Source organism: Anabrus simplex, chromosome 1 (genome assembly GCF_040414725.1).
Source record: "Anabrus simplex isolate iqAnaSimp1 chromosome 1, ASM4041472v1, whole genome shotgun sequence".
In the NCBI taxonomy this organism is placed as follows: Eukaryota; Metazoa; Arthropoda; class Insecta; order Orthoptera; family Tettigoniidae; genus Anabrus; species Anabrus simplex.
Genome location: NC_090265.1, coordinates 536,551,266 through 536,569,975, shown reverse-complemented (window position 1 = coordinate 536,569,975; position 18,710 = coordinate 536,551,266). Strand labels below are relative to the sequence as shown.

The window sequence follows — 18,710 nt, the reverse complement described above, 5'->3', positions numbered from 1 at the left end:
TTCACGCCAGGTCAATGCTGAAGCTACACCTGAATTTAGGCTTCCTTCCTACTCGTAGTCCTTTCCTAGTCCTGTCATCGCCATAAGACCTACAGTATCTGTGTCGGTGCGACGTTAAGCAAAGACATATACAGTGTACATACTTGCAAGTCGAGCTACTCCCGTGGGTGGTGATGATAGTGGTAATAATTGTTTTAAGAGGGAGTGCAACTAGACAACCATCCTCAGTGAGCACTAATCGGAGGGAAAGAAATCGAAGGGATCTGACCCTTCGAAAAATGAAGGTAAGACCTCTCTCACTGTGCCGGGCTGAGTGGTTCGGGTGGTTGAGGCTCTAGCGTTCTGATCCCAGCTTAGTCCGACGGTATTTGAAGGTGCTGAAATACGTCAACCTCGTGTCGGTAGATTTACTCGCTTGTAAAAGAACTCCTGCGGGACTGAATTCTGGCACCTTGGCATCTCCGTAAACCGTGAAAGCAGTTGGTGGGACGTAAAGCCAATAACATTATTATTAGACTTATCTGAGTTGTAGTACTAAAGTAAAGTGGCAGTAAATAGAAGCTTTCCAGGAGTATTAAAGATTAAAAAGGAGGACAATGCTGTATGAACCCATTAGCTTACATTCTTATAGATGTATTTGCACATCTAGTGTTTATTAAAATTGGATTAGAGATTATATTTTTCCCGAATTAAAAAGAGCTAATGTATTATGTTGGCTAATATGTTATCATCATCGAGAATAGTTTGTAATTAAATGTTAGTCGTTTTTTAAGTCGTAAAAGAAAATAATAGCATACATACATAATCATAATAGTCCGCAAACTTCTGTGAATTAATTGACGGCTCTACAATCCTCTTCCTACATTTAGTGACACACCTCTTACATTTAAATAATTAAAAACTGGTTCTGTCCGCCTCTGTGGTATCGTGGTTAGTGTGATTACCTGCCACCCCCGGAGGCCCGGGTTCGATTCCCGGCTCTGCCACGAAATTTGAAAAGTGGTACGAGGGCTGGAACGGGGTCCACTCAGCCTCGGGAGGTCAGTTGAGTAGAGATGGGTTCGATTCCCACCTCAGCGATCCTGGGAGTGGTTTTCCGTGGTTTACCACTTCTCCTCCAGGCAAATGCCGGGATGGTACCTAACTTAAGGCCACGGCCGCTTCCTTTCCTCTTCCTTGTCTATCCCTTCCAATCTTCCCATCCTCCACTAAGGCCCCTGTTCACATAGCAGGTGAGGCCGCCTGGGCGAGGTACTGGTCATCCTCCCCAGTTCATCCCCCGACCCAATGTCTCACGCTCCAGGACACTGCCCTTGAGGCGGTAGAGGTGGGATCCCTCGCAGAGTCCGCGGGAAAAACCAACGCTGGAGGGCAAGCAGATTAAGAAGAAAAACTGGTTCTAATCATCACCGACGCCTTGGCCCCTACTTCCCTTACTCTTCATGGCGGAGTAAATTATTATCCTGTGTAACCTCACATGATCCCACCACCGAAGCCAATTTATGCGTACAGCTTCATCCATCGAGTTTATTCTTGACTTAGCCTCTCTCCCCCCATGCCCTGTACCCATCAGTTTGTACCAGCAATCATTCTCGCTACTTACATGTCCAACTTATGACTAAGATATCCTGAGTCCACCCGGATTTTACTGTCGTACAGTAAAGATAGTCTCGCCTAAGAATTCACTTCTTTTTTACAGGATACCGTTCGTCGCAACTGCGAGCTTACTGCATTACTGATGCGATCACAATTTCATTGAATATCGTCGAGATCCTGTTCTCGTCTTGTTACGAAACAATTGATTATACATGATGCAAGTTGACTGATAAAAAATACATATACTACGTTTACTACGCTGAGGCAGTGTCATGTTGACGTTAGAACACACAACGAAATAATATCAGGTATTCCATGCGCTACGGGACGGTTGCTTCACGTATTAGTTCCGAGGTCGTGAATACCTACCTGGCCATCCCTGCTCTAATTTTATGCGATATTTGTCCAGTGTGATAAGACCACAACTTCATCTCCAGAAATATATCTCCATTGCTTGTAGAATTTCGGTAGTTTTCTCTACAACGTCGCATACCACCTCTGTGTCCCTTTGCAGACGGTCGTATATATCCCCTTCTTTACATTGTTGATCGGGCGAGTTGGCCGTGCGCGTAGAGGCGCGCGGCTGTGAGCTTGCATCCGGGAGATAGTAGGTTCGAATCCCACTATCGGCAGCCCTGAAAATGGTTTTCCGTGGTTTCCCATTTTCACACCAGGCAAATTCTGGGGCTGTACCCTAATTAAGGCCACGGCCGCTTCCTTCTAACTCCTAGGCCTTTCCTATCCCATCGTCGCCATAAGACCTATCTGTGTCGGTGCGACGTAAAGCCCCTAGCAAAAAAAAAAATACATTGTTGATTGTACTGATGTGTGTTAGAGAGCATGACAACCGAGTGACATAGTTTCTAGCTTCACCCGTATAAAACCAGAGGTACCGTGACTGATCGCGATGTCAACAGTCACGGACAACTACAAGCATGCTTTTCAGTATTGAGTGTGGTGGCTTCAGTAGTGTTCTTCCTTTACCTTTTTAAACTGAAATCATGTCATAATTCAGTCAACTGCAAACCATTGAAATTTTAAGCATTAGCTACGTAATTGAACGACTTCTATCTGACAGCTGGAGAAACTTAACACACATTTAGGGTACTTAATGTGAAGTGCTCAGAGTAATTATTGTCGTCGGAGTTACCGGTGTTCAGCAGGAGAAAGCAATGAGGAATGGGAGGTAATGGCTTTCCACACACGTAACCCTGCCACCAAGTGCGATAGAGTAGTCTGATCTGCGCCCGATTTGGGGATAGCTATCCCGCTGTACTTCCTTTTGAAATAATAATAATAATAATAATAATAATAATAATAATAATAATAATAATAATAATAATAATAATAATAATAATAATAATGATGATGATGATGATGATGATGATGATAATAATAATAATAATAATAATAATAATAATAATAATAATAATAATAATAATAATAATAATAATAATAATAATAATACTTCGTTGTCTGAATAAGCTTTTGCTTTACATTCTCACCTTTTTCATGTTTCCTCTTACCATTCGTCAAACTTTTATGCCTATCAGCATTGGTCACGACAAAAAAATGATCTGTTATATTAGTATGTCGTATTTGCTGGTGGAATTGTAATAATAGTTGCAGATTCAGAATAGAATATGGACACCTGTTACAAATGCTATCTGAATATAAAGAAAACGAAGGTATTGGTTGTAAGGAGAATATCCATGAAATCAAAACTAGTAGAGTATACTGAAGGATGGCACCGAAATTGATCTGGTAAAGAAAAGGTCCGCCTCTGTGGTGTAATGGTTAGTGTGCTTAGCTGCCACCCCCGGAGGCCTGGGTTCGATTCCAGGCTCTGCCACGAAATTTGAAAAGTGGTACGAGGGCTGGAATGGGGTCCACTCAGCCTCGGGAGGTCAACTGAATAAAGGGGGTTCGGTTCCCTCCTCAGCAGGAGTGGAGCACTTCAGCATACAGTTGATAGTGACTTCAAATTTACCTCTTCTTCGTCCTGGGTGAAAGATTTCAAGAAAACTCATCGAATCCGGCATCGTGGCGTCACACAGTATGTCTCGTTCAAGGATACAACGACACACGAAGATACGCTGACAGCAGTGGAGCTCTTCGACAAGCAGACAGCACGTTTTGTCAAAACAGATACAGATTATATTATCAGTACCGACTAAACGGGCTGCGAATATCTATTAAATATCCAACGTACTCTGTCCCATAAGGGTGAAAAAGAAACCGTGGTTGCGGTGCAATCTTACACGGTGCAATATTCTTTGACGCTTTCTGGAAAATTGCTCCCGAAAGTTTTTCTTTGCCTACAGAAAAACACCGACGATTTCGGAGTGAGAATGGAGCATGAAGTAAATGATATTACTGAAATATGCAAAAACATGTACGTTACACGTTCAAAACCCGGTAAATTGACAACCGGCATTTACAAGTTGCACTTGCAACATGTTTTGAAACCCTATATCATGGGTAAACAGGATTCATGGGCCGTGTATGATTCGACGTTCGTGGAGGACGAAATCCAGCCGACTTGCCCGGTGAAAGTTATTCCGCCGAAGTGCACACCCATGTTTCAACCGTGTGACCTTTCGCCAAGTCAAGAATTTTGTTGGACAGCTCCAAAACTCACACACACCCTCCGAAACACAGCGAGAATTTCATCACTGAGATGATGCTATTGAGATTCATTAGTGTGTTTAGCTTCCACCCCCGGAGATCCGGGCTTGATTCCCGGCTCTGCTACGAAAATTTAAACGTGGTACAAGGAGTGAAACGGGATCCACTCAGCCTCGGAAGGTCAGCTGAGTAGGTGAGAGAGAGGGGGGGGGGGGGAATGCGGTCGGTTCCCACCTCAGTCATTTTTCGTGGTTTCCCACTTCAGGCAAATCGCGCGATGGTACCTAACTTTAGGCCACGTCTACTTCCTTACCTATCCCTTTAAATCTTCCCATGCTCCCTACAAAGTCCGTGGTCAGCATAGCAGGTGAGGCCACTTGGGAGAGGTACTGGTCCTAGTCCCCAGTTGTATTCCCCGATCCAAAGTCTCACTCTCCAGGTCATGACCCTTGACGTTAAATGGATTAAGAAAGAACTGTGGCTTTTGTCAAATGTGCTTGGTGCAGAGGATTTCGTCGCACTGTGAAGGCAAACCATGACAAGCAGAACGCGAGTGAGTCAACGAGAGATCGAATAGTAATTGTGAGAACGTTTGTGTTCATTTTATGTAGAAATTAAAACTTACTGTAGTTTGCTTAATATATTTATTCGCAGTTTTTATCTTCATATTCCCTCAAATAATTTAGTTTATACAATATGTATAGCCGCGATGAGACTCGACTGTAGCGTAACTATGCAATTGTATTTCCTTTACATTAGAGTCGGGGTTCATCATTTTTTCGGAAATTATTAGGTTGTGGACCTAACATGTTTAAGTAACATTTGTTCGCCTTTTAGAGTTCTATCACCTCCAGTTGGTCCGAATGGGATCCTGCGTCATGATATTTGGCATTGCCTAATTTTTTTCGAAAACGAAAACGTATTGACCTAAACCCTTATACAGGAGTTACTGTTGATTGTCCCCCAACAGGTGCAGTACACTAAAGCTCGTTGACGTCGGTTGGACGTATGGTCTGGCTCTTCTTGTTAGAATGATACTATTTTTGTTTTACGTCGGCCCGACAAAGATAAGTCTTATGACGACGATAGAATGGGGACGGGCTAGGAGTGGAGAGAAAGCGACTGTGGACTTAAGGTACATAATAACATTATTAGTCCGCTCTGTAGTGTAGTGGTTAGTGTGATTAGCTGCCACCCCCGGAGGCCCGGGTTCAATTCCCAGCTTTGCCATTAAATTTGAAAAGTGGTACGAAACCTGGAACGGGGTCCACTCGGCCTCGGGAGGTCAGTTGAGGTAGAGGAGGTTCGATTCCCTCTTCAGCCATCCTCGAAATGGTTTTCCGTGGTTTCCCACTTCTCCTCCAGGCAACTGCCGGGATGGTACCAAACTTAACACCAGGCCGCTTCCTTCCTTCTTCCTTGTCTATCCCTTCCAATCTTCCCATCCCACGACAACGCCCCTGTTCAGCATAGCAGGTGAGGCCGCTTGGGCGAGGTATGGTCATTCTCCCCAGATGTATCCCACGACCCAAAGTCTCACGCTCCAGGACACTGCTCTTGAGGCGGTAGAGTGGGATCCCTCGCTGAGTCCGAGGGAAAAGCCAACCCTGGAGGGTAAACAGATTAAGAAAGAAAGAAATATTATTATTATTATTATTGATAAATAGATGGGTGGATACTATAAGTATTTTGTGTGTGGGTGGTTTTTTTGCTAGCTGTTTTACGTCGCACCGACACAGATAGGTCTTACGGCGACGATGGGACAGGAAAGGGCTAGGAGTGGGAAGGAAGCGGCCGTGGCCTTAATTAAGGTACAGCCCCAGCAATTTCCTGGTGTGAAAATGGGAAACGACGGAAAACCATTTTCAGGGCTGCCGGCAGTGGGGTTCGAACCTACTATCTCCCGAATACTGGATACTGGCCGCACTTAAGCGACTGCAGCTATCGAGCTCGGTATGTGTGGGTGTTGTACTGAAGCAATCTCTGACGGCAGGATAACATAATTTGAACTGCAAGGATGTTATTAACATTTATAAGAACCCTGAAAGCGTGTGGTGTAATTTCCAGTCATTCTCTGGATTTATGTTGCCTATTATAGAACTTTCACACTTTCAAGTGTTAATGTGTATTTCCTCTACAGCGGCTCGCTCTTAGTGGTTTCCGCTTGAACTTCACGCGACCACTTTCCATACTAGTCAACCTGCTGTAAAGTATAATTACAGACTACGTGATATTCCTGCAAGGATCCCATCAAACACCTGAAGAGTAGATAGTTGAGACGGAAGAGTTTGTTTCGAATCTCTCGCTGCGTCATGACATTTGATCTCAATATATTCCAAAACGGGAGTCGCTGTAGAGCTGCTAAACAAAGGGGATTTCGTACAACATACGCAATTTATTTTCGATTTCTACTACTAAAACTATATCGTCTTACTCGAATTTTAAAGGAGTCCCTTTCTCCGTACAATAATATATTTTTACACTCCATCAATTTTATTATAAACTAGCAAATGTACCCTGCTTTGCTACGGTATCCTACCATGTATACGGATTTATACGTAAATTACTGTACGCGCAGTGAGTAAAGTATATTAATTTCATGTCTCATAGGGCTATCCGAAAAACAAAACAGGAAGGACGCCATACGTTGTTTCCGATATAAGGTGGGCATTTGGGGAAGTATTGATGATAATGGCAGGCCACATTTCCTACTACCATTCACAACCGAGTTCGAGAGTTCCTACTATAACGGCAGGCCCACATGACAACGGTGCGACGTAAAGAAATTTTTTAAACCTACATTTCATTCATTCATTCACTAATTATTTCTAACGTCTAGTTCAAGGCCGTGTGAACTTTACCCGTAAGAAACATCGAAGTATTTGATTTAGTATTCACTTTATACACGCCTTATCTTCCGTCATGTAACGTCGTTTTCTCTTATTCTTTCTTTCTTTCTTTCTTTCTTTCTTTCTTTCTTTCTTTCTTTCTTTCTTTCTTTCTTTCTTTCTTCCTGAAAGTAGCTCTGCGACTGTCAGTTTCGCATTTCACTTAGTATTTCACAGAAAGCAACAGTACAGAGCATTAATTCAAAGAACTTTAAACAGTATTCCAACAACTATCGTTGATAGGCTTGTTTGGCGGTTAGAGGTGACCATTTGTCGGGTGAACTTGAGTATCTTGTAATAAGGATGTGAAAAGGAAACTAATATCCACAAAATAATTGATGAAAGTAATCGTAATAATGTTCAGTTTAAGAGACGCTGCGGTGCCGGAAGTTCTTGAACGGAGTTGTCGTTTTTAAACACTCTCAAATGTCACGCCAGCCTCGTGTCGACAGATTTTCAGGCATGGGAAAGAACTAGGCGACAAAGTTCCGGCTACTCGGTGGTCGAGGTGGCTGACGTTTCCGGGGGGATGTAAACCCAGCAACATTATTTTTTAGAACTCTAATGTTAGAAACACGTGTTAAAACCAGGGAGATATATGTATGTGTTGGGGGGTCACAACAGATAATTGAGGTCATCACATACGAGACATTTCGATTTTGATCCCCTTCTAGCCTAACATACTGGACTTCATTAAAATAAAGGAAAAGAGAGCACATCATACCTCTTTTAGAACATAAACAGAGTTTATATCTCTTCTGGCAGAGCTATTGCTGAACTACCGGTATTTTACAAGTGATATGAAGTAAGCTAAATATATTTCTAACATGTTATGTTGTAAGGTATTTAAGAATTATAGGTATCCTCGTGAATGGTTTAATCAAACTCGTGGTACAAATTAGCGAAGTTAGTAAGCCTAGTCATTATTGTTTTAAGGCGAAGGCAGTGATGATAATTGTTTTAAAAGGAAGTACAACTAAGCAACCATCCCCTCCTAATAGTGGGGGTGCTGATGGTGTTTATTATTTAAGAGGAAGTACAACTGGGCAGCCATTCTCTATTAACACTAATAAATTCAAGGGGTTCGACACTTCGAAAAATAAAGTTATCAGAAAAGCAAGGGAAGGATCACAAAAGGAGTAAAAGTGAAAGACTTCATTGGCCCCGCATATCTGAATCCCTCCGGGTCAGAAGAGAATAGAAGTTGACCAGGCGAGGTTCTATGGGAAAGTAAAAAATGAGTAGCCTGACACAAGTCAAGTAGCAACAATGTCAGACGCACTTAAGGGACCATAGGCACAAGCATATACTCAAGAGTTGAGATACCTTGGGGATCCCCTTTTAGTCTCCTCCCACAGCAGGCAAAGGATACCGTAGATGTATTCTACCACTTTCTAGGTGAAGTACGAGGTGATATTAATCCTTATCAACACTCATCCGAGGAGAAAATGAAGGAGTTATGACCCTTCGAAAAGCGAATGTTTCGTTGAAAGAAAGGGAAAGTGCCAAAAAGATTCTCCAGGTGTTGCAAAACTTAAAACTTTGATCAAGTGAGATCGAACGGGAGAGTTGAGGGAAAGGGATTGGAGCTGATTTCTCCTGTCTGTGTTGGAACGATAAGCGGTTTAACTGTTTTTAATATAGCCTATGTTGCCATGCCAGGCTGCAAGTCTCTGTTATAAAGTAAGCGTCTCAATGACCCCTTATTTATGACAAGAATATGGCCTTATTTTCTTCTGAATCTACTGAATCGGTCATTTTAGAAGGTATTAAGTCAATTTTGATGAAAGCGATATTTTGATTAATATTTTTGGAGGTAGACTAATCTGTTAGGGGTTGTAGGATTTAAAAAAAATAAAAAAAATAGAGCACGACTAAGTAGTATTGTAGTGTAGTCGTTATTAATTACCTTATTGTTGTGTACTATCCCAGACAATATATCCCTCCGTTCATTTATTTTTGCAAATAAGTTATTTTATTTTTTTAATTTAAAATTTTCCCCCCGTAAAGAATGGCTAAGGAGCGCGAGTGTACTTATTGTGGGTGTGGTGAGGCATTGAGGGGTATGAGGGAGGAGTTGGAAAGTTTGAGGGAGATAATTAGGATTCTCACAGAAGACGGGAAGGAAGATAGGACTCCCTCAAACAATGTACAGGTTACAGTAGGTGTACAAGAGGGAGGGGAAGGAGAGGGAGGAGTTGTAGAAGACAGGTGGTCTAATGTTCTAAGGGGAAGGAGATTGCAGGCCAAGGGGTCTATTCAGGATCAGAATTCAGGACAGGTGTCAGTGCGAAATCGGTACGAGTCACTCCAGGTAGAACAACAGAGGGAAGATGAGGGACAGGAAACTGTTGCTGAGATGCGTGGAAGTAGGAGGAAGGGAAAAGGTAGGAAAGGGAAATGTAGAGTAGAGGATAGGAAAAGACAGGTGGAACAGGGTCATGGGAAGGAGAAAAGGGAGGAGGAAGTAGCTTCTGCAGCTATCAGGAAAGATAGGGCTGACCAGGAGGGGAGGGGATCAAATGAGGTGGGTAGGGTTGAGGCTCTGGTCATGGGGGATTCCATCGTTAGACACGTGGGGAAAGTGTGTGGAGGAAAGGGAACCAGGGTAGAATGTTATCCAGGAATTAGGTTGAGGCAGATGTTGAGGAAAGTAGAAGAGAGGGAGGAGGGGAAGGAGAAGGTGGTAGTGTTTCACGTTGGTACCAACAACGTAAGGCAAGCTGATATAAGTACCAACATAGTTGGAGATGTGTGGGATCTGGTAAATGCAGCACGGGTGAAGTTTAAGAAAGCGGAGATTGTTATTAGTGGAATACTGTGTAGGAGGGATACTGACTGGAGGGTGATTGGGGATTTAAATGAGACTATGGAGTGGGTATGTGGGGAAACTGGGAGTGAAATTTCTAGATCCTAATGGGTGGGTAGGAGAAAGGGATCTGCGCTCGGATGGCCTTCATTTAAACCGCAGTGGTACGTATAAGTTAGGAAATTTGTTTGGAAGGGTAATAGGGAGGTACATTCAGGGAAACGGGATGGCCTAGGGAGCGGTGATAAGGGAACAGGGAACTGGAAATCAAGTAGGGATGACATAAAATTGTTAGTGTTGAACTGTAGAAGTATTGTAAAGAAAGGAATAGAATTAAGTAATTTAATAGATATATATTTACCAGATATTGTAATAGGAGTTGAATCATGGCTGAGAAATGATATAATGGATGCAGAAATTTTCTCACGGCACTGGAGTGTGTATCGTAGAGATAGGATAGGAAAGGTGGGAGGGGGAGTTTTCATTCTGGTGAAAGAAGAATTTGTAAGCTACGAAAAAGTTAAAGATGAGACACATGAAATTCTAGGTGTAAGGCTCATTTCTAAAGATAATAGGCAACTTGATATATTTGGAGTGTACAGATCGGGAAAGGGTAGCACTGATGCGGATTCGGAATTATTTGATAGGATCGTCAGATATGTGGGAAACGACATGGAAAGAAATGTGATTGTAGCGGGAGATCTGAATTTGCCAGATGTCAATTGGGAAGGAAATGCGAACGACAGGAAGCATGACCAACAGATGGCAAATAAGTTAATATGGGAAGGACAGCTGATTCAGAAAGTGATGGAACCAACCAGAGGGAAAAATATTTTGGATGTGATTCTGATAAAACCAGATGAGCTCTATAGGGAAACTGAAGTAATAGATGGTATTAGTGATCATGAAGCTGTTTTTGTGGTAGTTAAAAATAAATGTGATAGAAAGGAAGGTCTTAAAAGTAGGACTGTTAGGCAGTACCATATGGCTGATAAAGCAGGTATGAGGCAGTTTCTAAAAAGTAACTATGATCGGTGGAAAACGGTAAATAAAAATGTAAACAGACTCTGGGATGGGTTTAAAGAAATTGTTGAGGAATGCGAAAACAGGTTTGTACTTTAAGGGTGGTAAGGAATGGTAAAGACCCACCTTATTATAATAGAGAAATAAAGAGACTAAGAAGGAGGTGCAGACTGGAAAGAAATAGAGTTAGAAATGGCTGTGGAAGTAAGGAGAAATTGAAGGAACTTACTAGAAAATTGAATCTAGCAAAGAAGGCAGCTAAGGATAACATGATGGCAAGCATAATTGGCAGTCATACAAATTTTAGTGAAAAATGGAAGGGTATGTATAGGTATTTTAAGGCAGAAACAGGTTCCAAGAAGGACATTCCAGGAATAATTAATGAACAAGGGGAGTGTGTATGTGAGGATCTTCAAAAGGCAGAAGTATTCAGTCAGCAGTATGTAAAGATTGTTGGTTACAAGGATAATGTCGAGATAGAGGAAGAGACTAAGGCCAAAGAAGTAATAAAATTTACGTATGATAACAATGCCATTTACAATAAGATACAAAAGTTGAAAACTAGAAAAGCGGCTGGAATTGATCAGATTTCTGGGGATATACTAAAGACAATGGGTTGGGATATAGTACCATATCTGAAGTACTTATTTGATTATTGTTTGGCCGAAGGAGCTATACCAGATGAATGGAGAGTTGCTATAGTAGCCCCTGTGTATAAAGGAAAGGGTGATAGACATAAAGCTGAAAATTACAGGCCAGTAAGTTTGACATGCATTGTATGTAAGCTTTGGGAAGGCATTCTTTCTGATTATATTAGACATATTTGTGAAATTAATAACTGGTTCGATGGAAGGCAATTCGGTTTTAGGAAAGGTTATTCCACTGAAGCTCAACTTGTAGGATTCCAGCAAGATATAGCAGATATCTTGGATTCTGGAGGTCAAATGGACTGTATCGCGATTGACATGTCTAAAGCATTTGATAGGGTGGATCATGGGAGACTACTGGCAAAAATGAGTGCAATTGGACTAGACAAAAGAGTGACTGAATGGGTTGCTATATTTCTAGAAAATAGATCTCAGAGAGTTAGAGTAGGTGAAGCTTTGTCTGACCCTGTAATAGTTGAGAGGGGAGTTCCTCAGGGCAGTGTTATCGGACCTTTATGTTTTCTTATATATATAAATGATATGAGTAAAGGAGTGGAATCGGAGCTAAGGCTTTTTGCGGATGATGTTATTCTCTATAGAGTGATAAATAAGTTACAAGATTGTGAGCAACTGCAACGTGACCTCGAAAATATTGTGAGATGGACAGCAGGCAATGGTATGTTGATGAATGGGGCTAAAAGTCAGGTTGTGAGTTTTACAAATAGGAAAAGTCCTCTCAGTTTTAATTACTGCGTTGATGGGGTGAAAGTTCCTTTTGGGGATCATTGTAAGTATCTAGGTGTTAATATAAGGAAAGATCTTCACTGGGGTAATCACATAAATGGGATTGTAAATAAAGGGTACCGATCTCTGCACATGGTTATGAGGGTGTTTAGGGGTTGTAGTAAGGATGTAAAGGAGAGTGCATATAAGTCTCTGGTAAGACCCCAACTAGAGTATGGTTCCAGTGTATGGGACCCTCACCAGGATTACCTGATTGAAGAACTGGAAAAAATCCAAAGAAAAGCAGCTCGATTTGTTCTGGGTGATTTCCGACAAAAGAGTAGCGTTACAAAAATGTTGCAATGTTTGGGTTGGGAAGAATTGAGAGAAAGAAGAAGAGCTGCTCGACTAAGTGGTATGTTCCGAGCTGTCAGCGGAGAGATGGCGTGGAATGACATTAGTAGACGAATAGGTTTGAATGGCGTCTATAAAAGTAGGAAAGATCACAATATGAAGATAAAGTTGGAATTCAAGAGGACAAACTGGGGCAAATATTCATTTATAGGAAGGGGAGTTAGGGATTGGAATAACTTACCAAGGGAGATGTTCAATAAATTTCCAATTTCTTTGAAATCATTTCGGAAAAGGCTAGGAAAGCAACAGATAGGGAATCTGCCACCTGGGCGACTGCCCTAAATGCAGATCAGTATTGATTGATTGATTGATTGAATCTGATCATGTCACAAGGAACTAAGGTAAGTCTGTCCTTCCTTTAATGGCAAAATTCGACAGCTGAACTTTATATTCATTTTTAAAGAGAACTAAGTCACAGTTTTTTTTACTGCCTTCCATGTTATTACATGTCTGTGGTTTTGCATTGAAAATACAGCAATATGCAACTATAAATATCTTCCTTTGTCATCAAAAATAAACCTTATACTTATTGAACTAACGATTCATTGTTGGACAGAATTAAGTCATAAATTTCTTTCAATCTTAAGATACGTCTTTCTAGAATAATATTATCTTGATGAGTAATGCTTACACAGGACACTAATAATCTTTTAAAGAAATATTTTCTGTTATCTCAATAGAGTAAAAATATACTTATTGCCTTTCCCCGAATTTTCTTGTGGACGGCACGTGTGATTTGGTCCAGTTTTACGGCCGTATACCTTTCCTGACGCCAAGCATGTGTAGAAGGATGTACTCACTGTTACGTGTGTCTGTTGTATGCGGATGGAGAGATGTATATTGAGAGGAACACAAACATTTGGTCCCCGAACCAGGAGAATTCATCATACGAAGTTAAAAATCCTCTGTCCGGCCAGTAATCGAACCCGACGCCATCTGAACCGAAGACCAGTACGCTGACCACTTAGCCAAGAAGCCGTTTAATGCCCTTTAACGAAGAGCCGCTCAATTTAGAACCGATCTGCAGTACGTATACCACGTAATTTTAGTTAATGTGCTCTAAGTGAACTTCAATGAGTTGTAATTCCTCTCTTTCATCTTCTGCCCCATACCAGTCACTGGAAAATTACATTTATATGCTGTTAAGGGAAATGTCATTAGCTTGTGAAAACAAGGCTATTTATTCTATTTTTGGAATCTTCAGGTATTCACCTTGAATATAAAAAATATATTTTCACTTGTAACCTATGCAGGACTCGTATGCTAAGCATATCTATGTCCGCACGGTCGCTACCTTCCTTCATTTAAGAAACTACGTTGGTGACTCGAAGAGTGATCTGGAACACAGTTCTTGTGACAGAAAGGACACTTGAAAGGCGCATTCTTGTCCGTCCTTGACCACATGTATACTCTGCCACATCGATCACATTGGAAACTGCTAGTATATTCTTCATCCCCACCCTCTTCAGCGCCATATTCTTCAGATTTTGATGAGCGATTAACGACATCCATATGAAAGTATTTAATGTGGTTGGCTAGACTGACATCCCTGCGGAACACCTTTTGGCAATACTGACAAACATACTTCCGCGAGGAATTCCCACAGTCCGTTTTCATGTGTTCTAATAAATCACTTCTCCTCTTGAACTGTCTTGTACAATTCCAACAGGTTAGGCATGACTTGCTCGAAGTAAGATCGTTATCTAAATCTTCTGTTTCAGAATAAACTTCATCACATAACTGTGTGTCTGATATAGATCCTTCCGATAAAGTACTAGTAGTTTGAGTATCCACTTCGTTGTTTGATTGTGATATTTTAGGCTCTCGTACCCACAGTGTGTCTGGACATTGATACTTGTGTATGTAGTTGCTAGGATCGTCCGGATTAGATGTCGTTGGAGTGAGCTTTGAGGATATTGGAATGTCTTGACTTGAAAGTTCTGTAACATTTACCTCGCTTAACCAGAGTGTTTCTGGGCACTTTCTTTGTGATGCAATGTTGTTACAATCATCAGGTAGTGAGGTTTTTGGTGTGAATCTAGCTAAAGTAGGGACATCTTGCATTTCGTGACACAGCATGTTTTTTTCGCCCATCAATCGTTCTTCTTGATATGGAGGTAAATCTTCGAGATCATACAAGGTAACATCGCATTTGGATGAGCATTCATTGTTGGGATGTGAAATGTAAGCCTCTTTTTCCCATTTGGTTCCCAAGGTTGCTTCATCGAGGCCATCACATTCTTCTGGAATTGATACAGTTGGTGAAAATTTTGTAGTGTCTGGAAGATCTTGAGTTTTCCACCCCTTTTCGGGGCAACAGTCGACTTTGCAAGTATTCTCTGGGCATCCCTCAGGGGTGGATAAACTCGGTGGCAATCTTGAAGAAAAGAATACGTCTTGGCTGCAAGTATCTTCATTTCTAAGACCCTTATTCATGTCGGCTTCTTCTAATGTATTACTATTAAAACATTTCACTGTCGCTGAACGAATTCCGTCTCCATTTCGGGAACTATTGTAAAGATCTTCCGTACTTTTCTCTAGTTCATCTGCAGAAATTTCGGGAGCATTTTCTTGAGAGTATGTAACGTTAGACTGGTTTCTCCCAGCTCTCTTTATTTTCCGAATGGCTCTCTTAAGGGCAAGCAGGGTAGATGCAGGTATTGTTTTGGGGACTGGTACAAGCTCCGAGATCAGTTCACCTTGCGGTTCGGACTCTTTTGCCCGAAACAACTGGTGAAATGACTCCTCAATTTCATGGTTCAAGGCGACTAGCAAAGGTTCCGAAGCTGGTCTTTTCAGTATTGAAGCTAGACTAGAACAATTATTCCCGATCTTTTTGTTATCGTAGTTCTCAAGCTGTTTTTGGAGCTCATGCTTCAACACAGCCAACATCGGCTCTGATGCGAGTTGTTTCAGTGATATCTTTTCTGAGAGCTTAAACTGATTCGCTCGCCTCTTAAACCTGGGACACACTCTACAGATGGACGATTTCCGTGTAGTAACCACTTTAGCTGTACGTCGTCGCTGTATATTGTGACCATGACTATCAGTTTGTGACAATTTCTCATTTGCAGAATACGATTCTTTCGGTGTTGCTTCGAATTTCAGTAAATCATTTACCTGTTCCTTAGACTGTTCAAGTGGTATTCTTCTATCATTCTCACTAACTTCAGCATCTAAGAATCCTTCTTTTTCTAACAGATCTTTCATTTCCATCATACCTATGATTTCTAGTGATGCGGCTGCATCTAAAAATGATTTTGATCTTTCAGGTTCAATGTATACTTCTCCTCGATATATAAATTCTATAATTGCATGCAGGTCTTCGAACTGCATGTCTTTGAGCACCACGATAGGGCATTGCTCGTAACACGTACTGAACAGAGAGTTGAAATACGAGCTACAGGCTGCCAAAATAATTTTGTGAGCATACAAATATAATCCTTCTGCTGATAAAATGCAATCAACGAACGATCCCCTTTCCAAATATTTTTCAAACTCCTCTATTAATAATTTATGATGTTCACTTCGGCTCAGATACAATTTACTCTCACCGTCCGTTCCCATTTTACTTTTGATCTGATTTGGCAGCCTCGGAAGTCGAAGAAATAGATACTCGTTGCTATGCTGCTTGCAAGAATGCAGGCAACAATAGGCGAGAGAGTTCTATACATTATGTGTCAAACACAAGTAAATTTGTTTCTCGGAGCGATAATAATAATTTCGTGTGGCTATTTCTAGCCGAGTGCAGCCCTTTTAAGGGAGACCCTCCGATGAGGGTGGGCGGCATCTGCCATTTGTAGGTAACTGTGTGTTATTGTGGTGGAGGATAGTGTTGTGTGTGGCGTGTGAGTTGCAGGCATGTTGAAGACAGCACAATCATCCAGCCCTCGAGCCATTGGAATTAACCAATTAAGGTTAAAATCCCCAACCCGGCCGGGAATCGAACCCGGGACCCTCTAAACCGAAGGCCAGTACGATGACCATTCAGCCAACGAGTCGGACCTCGGAGCGATAATGCGCCGGTAGTGGTGGTGGGCGATGGCTTGACATTAATGCTTGTTTTCGATCCTCTCGCTGAGACCTACGAACACAGAAAAAAACACTTCTCCCTTGTCAAACGTAAATTGTATTTACATATTTTTCATTTTGTACTCACGAACTTCAAATTATTAACATATATTTTTTTAAAGAACAGGTTATTGTAAGAATAACTTCAATGAAATACCATCACCACTTTGATAAGTTTTCGTTCTGTTTCACTTGATATGAATATTCATAATTTGGCTAATTTAAAATGTCTTTGGAAAAACTGTGTATATAGCCCATAGCTGTAAGTGCACTCTTATCTTAAGTGGTTTTTATTGTATAGCCTGAAACTTGAACTATGTGACGAGGTCCCTGATGGTGATGCGAGAAATTATACCCAAAATGCCGTTAAGACGTTATTTTACAGCGGGGTCTCCTCTCAGGGTGCATGCGCTAGTGCATTGCGCGGTGCATGGTGCAAAAGACGACTTCACTTGGTTGACCAGAGTGCAGACACCCACCCATCGATTTGGAGCAATAGCGCCCCCAAGACGACGCGCTGGTCCGAGCCGAGCCGTGTGAGACCGATGCACTGTTCACAAGACCTCTGCGCCTCAGTTTGCACGCGTGAGATATTGGGCGTTTGAGAGGTTCTGTTTTACAGGCAGATGCTTGCATCACGCTCTTGCACCTCGTCCCTCCTCGCTCCCAGCGAGTTGACTCGTCTCAGGCGAGCTGGATGATTGTCAGATTAACTGAGTTAATTCAACCAGCCGCGCGGAGCGGAGATCGCCAAGTTGTAATAGCGTAGCGAGTTAGCGTGTGGCTATATGTACACTAGTGGCCAAAAGTTAAGCATAAGTTACGAGTAAGCAGGGCAACAGGAAATAGATCGCAAATCGCACGACGTATACACCTACCAACCTTATGTGTTCGCTCTGTATAGGAAACGAGTGTTCTCTCCTTTGACTAGCGGCGTAACCGCAAGGTAAACATAGCCAGTGCCTGCGCTCCATATTCCCTCAGTCGTGTTTGCCCTGTTATAGTGTGCGGAGTGTAGCCTAGTGGTGAACATGACGACATAATGGCTCAACGACGCCAGTTGGACCCCGTTTTGTAGGGTAGAATACTCGGCCGTCTGGAAGCAGGCCAGACGCAGACCGAAGTCTCCGTATCCTTGAATGTGCCACAAGGTGTAATTTCCAGGCTTTGGAGACGATTTCGAGACACAGGAGATGTTATTCGTAGGCCAGTGCCAGGTCCACCAAGGGTAACCACCCCACAGCAGGACCGATATCTGGCCTTAACCGCCCGATGAAATCGGAGTGCATCTGCAAGACAATTGTCGGCGGAGCTTGCAGCCGTCTCAGGGGTTGCCGTTTCCCGGCAAACTGTGTACCGGACGTTCAGAACAGCAGGGCTGTTTGCCCGACGTCGAATGGTGTGCGTGCCGTTCACCCCAGCACAGAGACGGGCCCATTTACTGTGGAGCCGTCAACATCGAAACTGGACCATTGAATGAATGGAGGCATGTGCTCTTCACAGATGAATCCCGCTTCAGTTTGCAGAACGATGCCCGTCGCACATTAATCTGGAGAGAACCGGGTAGCCGATACAACCACAGGAACATCGTGGAACGGGACCAGTATGGTGGTGGTGGCGTCATGGTGTGGGGTGGCATCATGTTGAATGACCGGGCGAGTTGGCTGTGCGCGTAGAGGCGCGCGGCTGTGAGCTTGCATCCGGGAGATAGTAGGTTCGAATCCCACTATCGGCAGCCCTGAAGATGGTTTTCCGTGGTTTCCCATTTTCACACCAGGCAAATGCTGGGGCTGTACCTTAATTAAGGCCACGGCCGCCTCCTTCCAACTCCTAGGCCTTTCCTATCCCATCGTCGCCATAAGACCTCTGTGTCGGTGCGACGTAAAGCCCCTAGCAACAAACAACAACAAC

At 42.5% G+C, this 18,710-nt stretch overlaps 1 protein-coding gene across 2 annotated transcripts in view; it reads left to right on the top strand.

The window, feature by feature from the left end:
• The window catches only part of CalpC (calpain-C), a 459,003-nt gene that overhangs the window by 290,223 nt on the left and 150,070 nt on the right, over positions 1-18,710 (top strand). The gene's annotated exons all lie outside the window — the stretch shown is intronic.